The 6,548-nt window shown below is 44.6% G+C and overlaps 1 pseudogene; it reads left to right on the top strand.

Annotated features, from left to right (window-relative positions):
* Nucleotides 1-3,593: 3,593 nt before the first annotated feature.
* LOC129058869 (uncharacterized) lies at nt 3,594-4,842 on the top strand (annotated as a pseudogene).
* Nucleotides 4,843-6,548: the final 1,706 nt, after the last annotated feature.

Here is a 6,548-nt window from a genome sequence, read left to right as displayed (position 1 = left end):
TACAAGATCAATAACGTGGCTGGTGCACCAAGCAAAAAGAGCTCAAGATTATGTTGCTGTTTTCTTTTACTGTTCAGTCAACAGAAAAAAGAACAGAAAGAAAAGAAATAAAATAGAGAGACATTTCCATCTCCCAGTTTCAACTTCCATTCTCTAACCACCGCCCAGGGGAAACAGTGTGCAAGACAGTGTAATTACCATCTTAAAAGGTAGTTCTAGAACTTAAAAAAAGAAGCATCTAGGATATCGGGCTTTCATACACACAAATAACAAAGGCTTCTTTGATGAAGTTTCAGTTGGCCTGTTAATGATATTTGACTAGTATAGCTTTGTACATACTTTTCAATTATTTTAACCTATCTGTGTTCTTATTTTTAAAGCAGGTTTCTAATAACAATCATATAATTGGGTTTTACATTTTAAAAAATGCAGTCTGACTATTTCTGCCTTTTAATTGGGGTGTTTAAACCATTTACATTTAATATGATTATTGATATGGTTGACTTAAAATTGTAATCTCCCAGTGGGTTCTTCTTGCCTGCTGCCTAGACAGATTTATCAAGACAGATGAATTGTAATAGAGAAAGAGTTTAATTCATGTAGAACTGGCTGTACAGGAGACTGGAGTTTTACTATTACTCAAATCAGACTCCTGGAAAACACAGAGATCAAGGTTTTTAAGGATAATTTGGTAGGTAAGGGGTCAGAAAGTGGGGAATGCTGATTAGTCGGGTCAGAGATGAAATCTTAGGGAGTCAAAGCTGCCTTCTTGCACTGAGTCAGTTCCTGGGTAAGGGCCAAACGACCAGATGAGCCAGTCTATTGATCTGGGTGGTGCCAGCTAATTCATCGAGTACAGGGTGTGGAAAATATCTCAGGCACCAATTTTAGGCTTTACAATAGTGATATTGAGAGACAGGACTAGCTGGATTTCCTAGGCCAACTAAGAATCCCTAAGCCTAGCTGGGAGGGTAACCGCATCTGCCTTTAAACACCGGGCTTGCAACTTAGCCCACATCCCACCAATCAGGTAGTAAAGAGAGCTCACTAAAATGGTAATTAGGCAAAAAAAGGAGGTAAAGAAATAGCCAATCATCTATCGACTGAGAGCACAGGGGGAGGGACAATGATCAGGATATAAACCCAGGCATTCAAGCCAGCAGTGGCTACCCATTTTGGGTCCCCTCCCTTTGTATGGGAGCTCTGTTTTCACTCTATTAAATCTTGCAACTGCACACTCTTCTGGTCCATGTTTGGTATGGCTCCAGCTGAGCTTTCACTCACCACGCACCACTGCTGTTTGCTGCCATTGCAGACCCACTGCTGACTTCCACCCCGCCAGATCTGGCAGGGTGTCCACTGTGCTGCTAATCCAGTGAGGCACCCATTGCTGCTCCCGATCAGGCTAAAGGCTCGCCATTGTTCCTGCACAGCTAAGTGCCCGGGTTCGTCCTAATCGAGCTGAACATTAGTTGCTGGGTTCCACGGATCTCTTCTGTGACCCACAGCTTCTAATAGAGCTATAACACTCACTGCATGGCCCAAGATTCCATTCCTTGGAATCCATGAGGCCAAGAACTCCCAGTCAGAGAACAAGAGGCTTGCCGCCATCTTGGAAGCAGCCCACCACCATCTTCGGAGCTCTGGGAACAAGGACCCCCCCCCAGTAACATTTTGGTGACCATGAAGGGACCTCCAAAGTGGTGAGTAATATTGGACCACTTTTGCTTGCTATTCTGTCCTATCCTTCCTTAGAATTGGAGGAAAATACTGGGCACCTGTCGGCCAGTTAAAAATGATTAATGTGGCCACCAGACTTAAGACTGTGTGAGACTTAAGGTGTGAGACTGTCTGGGGAAGGACTTTCTAACAACCCCCAACCCTTCTGCATTGGGAGTGTTGGTCTTCCTGGAACCAGCTTCCACTTTCATTTTTCCTGGGGAAGCCAAGGGCAGACTAGAGGCAGAAAGCTGTTGTCCCGAACTCCTGGCATTAGCCAGTTGAGATCATGGCACAGCCAGAAGTCTCTATTCAACAGTCGCCCATGCATGGGCCCCTACCTTTCCTTCTGACCCATACCTCCTGGGTCCTGACCATGACTTTCTTGAAAGTGTAGCCCTCAAATTCTCCTTACCTCTGAATCTACTTCCTCTGATTCCTGCCTCGTAGGTACTAATGGTTCAGACTTTCATTTCCTCTAGCAAGTTGTATCTCCAAAGGGATCTAAGGAAGCTCTACGTTGTATCCTTGGGCCCCTAGGCTATGAGCCCAAAGAGTCTTGTCCCTGGTGTCCCTCCCAATTTAGGTATACAGCTCTCGACATGGGGAGTTATGTGGGACCTGTTCCCCACCACCCTTGCCAGGGCCCCAAGTTTGTAAAGGGCTAGGATAAAAGAGAGAGACAGAGAGAGAGACAGGGGGGAGAGAGAGAGAGGGACAAGGAGGGAGTCAGAGTGAGAAAGAAAGAGAAAGATAGAAGTAGTAAAGAAAAAAATCCAGTATGCCCTATTCCTTTAAAAGCCAGGGTAAATTTAAAGCCTATAATTGATAATTGAAGGTCTTCTCCATGACCCTATAACACTCCAATACTACTTTTTGTCAGTGTAAACAAGGGCATAGCCTGAAAACACTGAGACCACTGACAACCCGTAGCCTTCCTATAAAAAATCCTTAACCCAGTAACCCACAGATGGTCCAAATGCATTCAATCTGTAGCAGCAACTGCTTTGCTAACAGAAGAAAGTAGAAAAATAACTTTTAGAGGAAACTTCATTGTGATGACACCTCACCAATTCAGAATTGTCCCAAGTCAAAAAAGCAAAAAGGTAGCTTACTAACTTAAATCTTAAAGTATGTGGCTATTCTGTTAGAAAAAAGTGATTTAACATTAACCACTGAAAATTCCCTTAACCCAGCAGATTTCCAACAGGGGATTTAAATCTTAATTACCATACAAAGGGCCAACCAGACCTAGGAGGAACTCCCTTGAGGACAGGAGATAGATGGTTCCTCCCAGGTGACTGAGAAAAAAACCACAATGGATATTCAGTAATTGATAGGGAGACTCTTGTGGAAGCAGAGTTATGAGAATTGCCTAATAATTGGTCTGCTCAGAAGTTTGAGCTGTTTGCACTCAGCCAAGCCTTAAAGTACTTACAGAATCAAAAAACTCTATCTCAATCCTGACTCAAAAGTTTACCTATACCCTCTCTGAAATGAATTTGCATAAGAACTGTTGTTTATGGGAATGCATCTTGATGAGGCAACTGGGTTGTTATGAAATACTCAGGAACCCAGCCCAGCTCTAGGACTTAACCCATAGCATAAAGTCAATGTTGGGCTTGCTGGTAAAGGACCACTAAAATCCAGCAGCCCAGACCCTTTTCTTTGTGGTCAATAAAGGCGGGAAAAGGGGTGCGGGACTGCTACATTGGTGAGCGTAACTAATCCGATAAGCAGATGTCCGTGGGTGGTTACGCACCCTGGAAAGGAATAAGCATTAGGACCAGCATTAGGACCATAGAGGTCACTCTATGACTAATGGTTATTGGAAAATGACTAGGGGTGCTGGCATCCCTATGTTCTTTTTTCAGATGGGAAATGTTCCCCCCAAGGCAAAAATGCCCCTAAGATGTATTCTGGAGAAATGGGACCAATTTTACCCTCAGACGCTAAGAAAGAAATGACTTATATTCTTTGGCAGTACCTGCCTGGCCACAATATCCTCTTCAAGGGGGAGAAACCTGGCCTTCCGACGGAAGTATAAATTATAACACTATCTTACAGCTAGACCTCTTTTGTAGAAAAGAAGGCAAATGGAGTGAAGTGCCATATGTGCAAACTTTCTTTTCATTAAGAGACAACTCACAATTATGTAAAAAGTGTGATCTGTGCCCTACAGGAAGCCCTCAGAGTCTACCTCCTTACCTCAGCATCCCCCCAACTCCTTCCCCAACTAATAAGTACCCCCCCTTCAACCCAAATGGTCCCAAAAGAGATAGACAAAGGGGTAGACAATGAATCAAAGAGTGCCAATATTCCCCAATTATGCCCCTTCCAAGCAGTGGGGGGAGAATTTGGCCCAGCCAGAGTACATGTACCTTTTTCTCTCTCAGACTTGAAGCAAATTAAAATAGACCTAGGTAAATTCTCAGATAACCCTGATGGCTATATTGATGTTTTACAAGGGTTAGGACAATCCTCTGATCTGACATGGGGAGATATAATGTTACTGCTAAATCAGGCACTAACCCCAAATGAGAGAAGTGCCACCATAACTGCAGCCCCAGAGTTTGGCGATCTCTGGTATCCCAGTCAGGTCAATGATAGGATGACAACAGAGGAAAGAGAACGATTCCCCACAGGTCAGCAGGGAGTTCCCAGTGTAGACCCTTATTGGGACACAGAATCAGAACATGGAGATTGGTGCTGCAGACATTTGCTAACTTGCATGCTAGATGGACTAAGGAAAACTAAGAAGAAGCCTATGAATTATTCAATGATGTCCACTATAACACAGTGAAAGGAACAAACTCCTACCGCCTTTCTGGAGAGACTAAGGGAGGTATTGAGAAAGCATACCTCTCTGTTACCTGACTCTATTGAAGGCCAACTAATCTTAAAGGGTAAGTTTATAACTCAGTCAGCTGCAAACACTAGAAAAAAAACTTCAAAAGTCCACCTTAGGCCCGGATCAAAACTTAGGAACCCTATTGAACTTGGCAACCTTGGATTTTTATCATAGAGATCAGGAGGAGTAGGCAGAGTGGGACAAATGGGATTAAAAAAAAGGCCACTGCTTTAGTCATGGCCCTCAGGCAAGTGGCCTTTGGAGGCTCTGGAAAAGGGAAGAGCTGGGCAAATCAAATGCCTAATAGGGCTTGCTTCCAGTGCAGTCTACAAGGACACTTTAAAAAAGATTGTCCAAATAGAAATAAGCCACCCACTCGTCCATGCCCCTTAAGTCAAAGCAATCTCTAGAAGGCCAACTGCCCCAGAGGACAAAGGTCCTCTGAATCAGAAACAACAAACCAGATGATCCAGCAGCAGGACTAAGGGTGCCCAGGGCAAGTGCCAGCCCATGCCATCACCCTCACAGAGCCCCGGGTATGCTTGACCATTGAGGGCCAGGAAGTTAACTGTCTCCTGGACACTGGTGCAGCCTTCTCAGTCTTACTCTCCTTTCCTGGACAACTGTCCCCCCAGATCTGTCACTATCCAAGGGGTCCCAGGACAGCCAGTCACTAGATACTTCTCCCAGCCACTAAGTTGTGACTGGGGAACTTTACTCTTTTCACATTCTTTTCTAATTATGACTGAAAGCCCCACTCCCTTGTTAGGGAGAGACACTCTAGCAAAAGCAGGGGCCATTATATACCTGAACATAGGAGAAGGAACACCCGTTTGTTGTCCCCTGCTTGAGGAAGGAATTAATCCTGAAGTCTGGGCAACAGAAGGACAATATGGATGAGCAAAGAATGCCCATCCTGTTCAAGTTAAACTAAAGGATTCCACCTCCTTTCCCTACCAAAGGCAGTACCCCCTTAGACCAGAGGCCCAACAAGGACTCCAAAAGATTGTTAAGGATCTAAAAGCCCAAGGCTTAGTAAAACCATGCAATAGCCCCTGCAATACTTCAATTTTAGAAGTACAGAAACCCAACGGAGAGTGGAGGTTAGTACACTATCTCAGGATTATCAATGAGGCTGTTTTCCCTCTATACCCAGCTGTACCTAACCCTTATACTCTGCTTTCCCAAATACCAGAGGAAGCAGAGTGGTTTACACTACTGGACCTTAAGGATGCCTTTTTCTGCATCCCTGTACATCCGGACTCTCAATTCTTGTTTGCCTTTGAAGATCCTTTGAACCCAACATCTCAACTTACCTGGACTGTTTTACCCCAAGGGTTCAAGGATAGTCCCCATCTATTTGGCCAGGCATTAGTCCAAGACTTGAGCCAGTTCTCCTACCTGGACACTCTTGTCCTTTGGTATATGGATGATTTACTTTTAGCCCCCTGTTTAGAAACCTTGTGCCATCAAGCCACCCAAGCGCTCTTAAATTTCCTTGCCACCTGTGGCTACAAGATTTCCAAACCAAAGGCTCAGCTCTGCTCACAGCAGGTTAAATACTTAGGGCTAAAGTTATCCAAAGGCACCAGGGCCCTCAGTGAGGAATGTATCTAGCCTATACTGGCTTATCCTCATCCCAAAACCCTAAAGCAACTAAGAGAGTTCCTTGGCATAATAGGCTTCTGCTGAATATGGATTCCCAGGTACGGCGAAATAGCCAGGCCATTATATACATTAATTAAGGAAACTCAGAAAGCCAATACCCATTTAGTAAGATGGACAGCTGAAGCAGAAGTGGCTTTCTGGGCCCTAAAGGAGGCCCTAACCCAAGCCCCAGTGTTAAGCTTGCCAATGGGGCAAGACTTTTCTTTATATGTCGCAGAAAAAACAGGAATAGCTCTAGGAGTCCTTGCACAGGTTCAAGGGATGAGCTTGCAACCCATGGCATACCTGAGTAAGGAAGTTAATGTGGTGG

Source organism: Pongo abelii, chromosome 3 (assembly GCF_028885655.2).
Source record: "Pongo abelii isolate AG06213 chromosome 3, NHGRI_mPonAbe1-v2.0_pri, whole genome shotgun sequence".
Classification (NCBI taxonomy): Eukaryota; Metazoa; Chordata; class Mammalia; order Primates; family Hominidae; genus Pongo; species Pongo abelii.
Note: the sequence above shows the minus strand (reverse complement) of the source record. Positions and strands in the feature narration are given on the sequence as shown.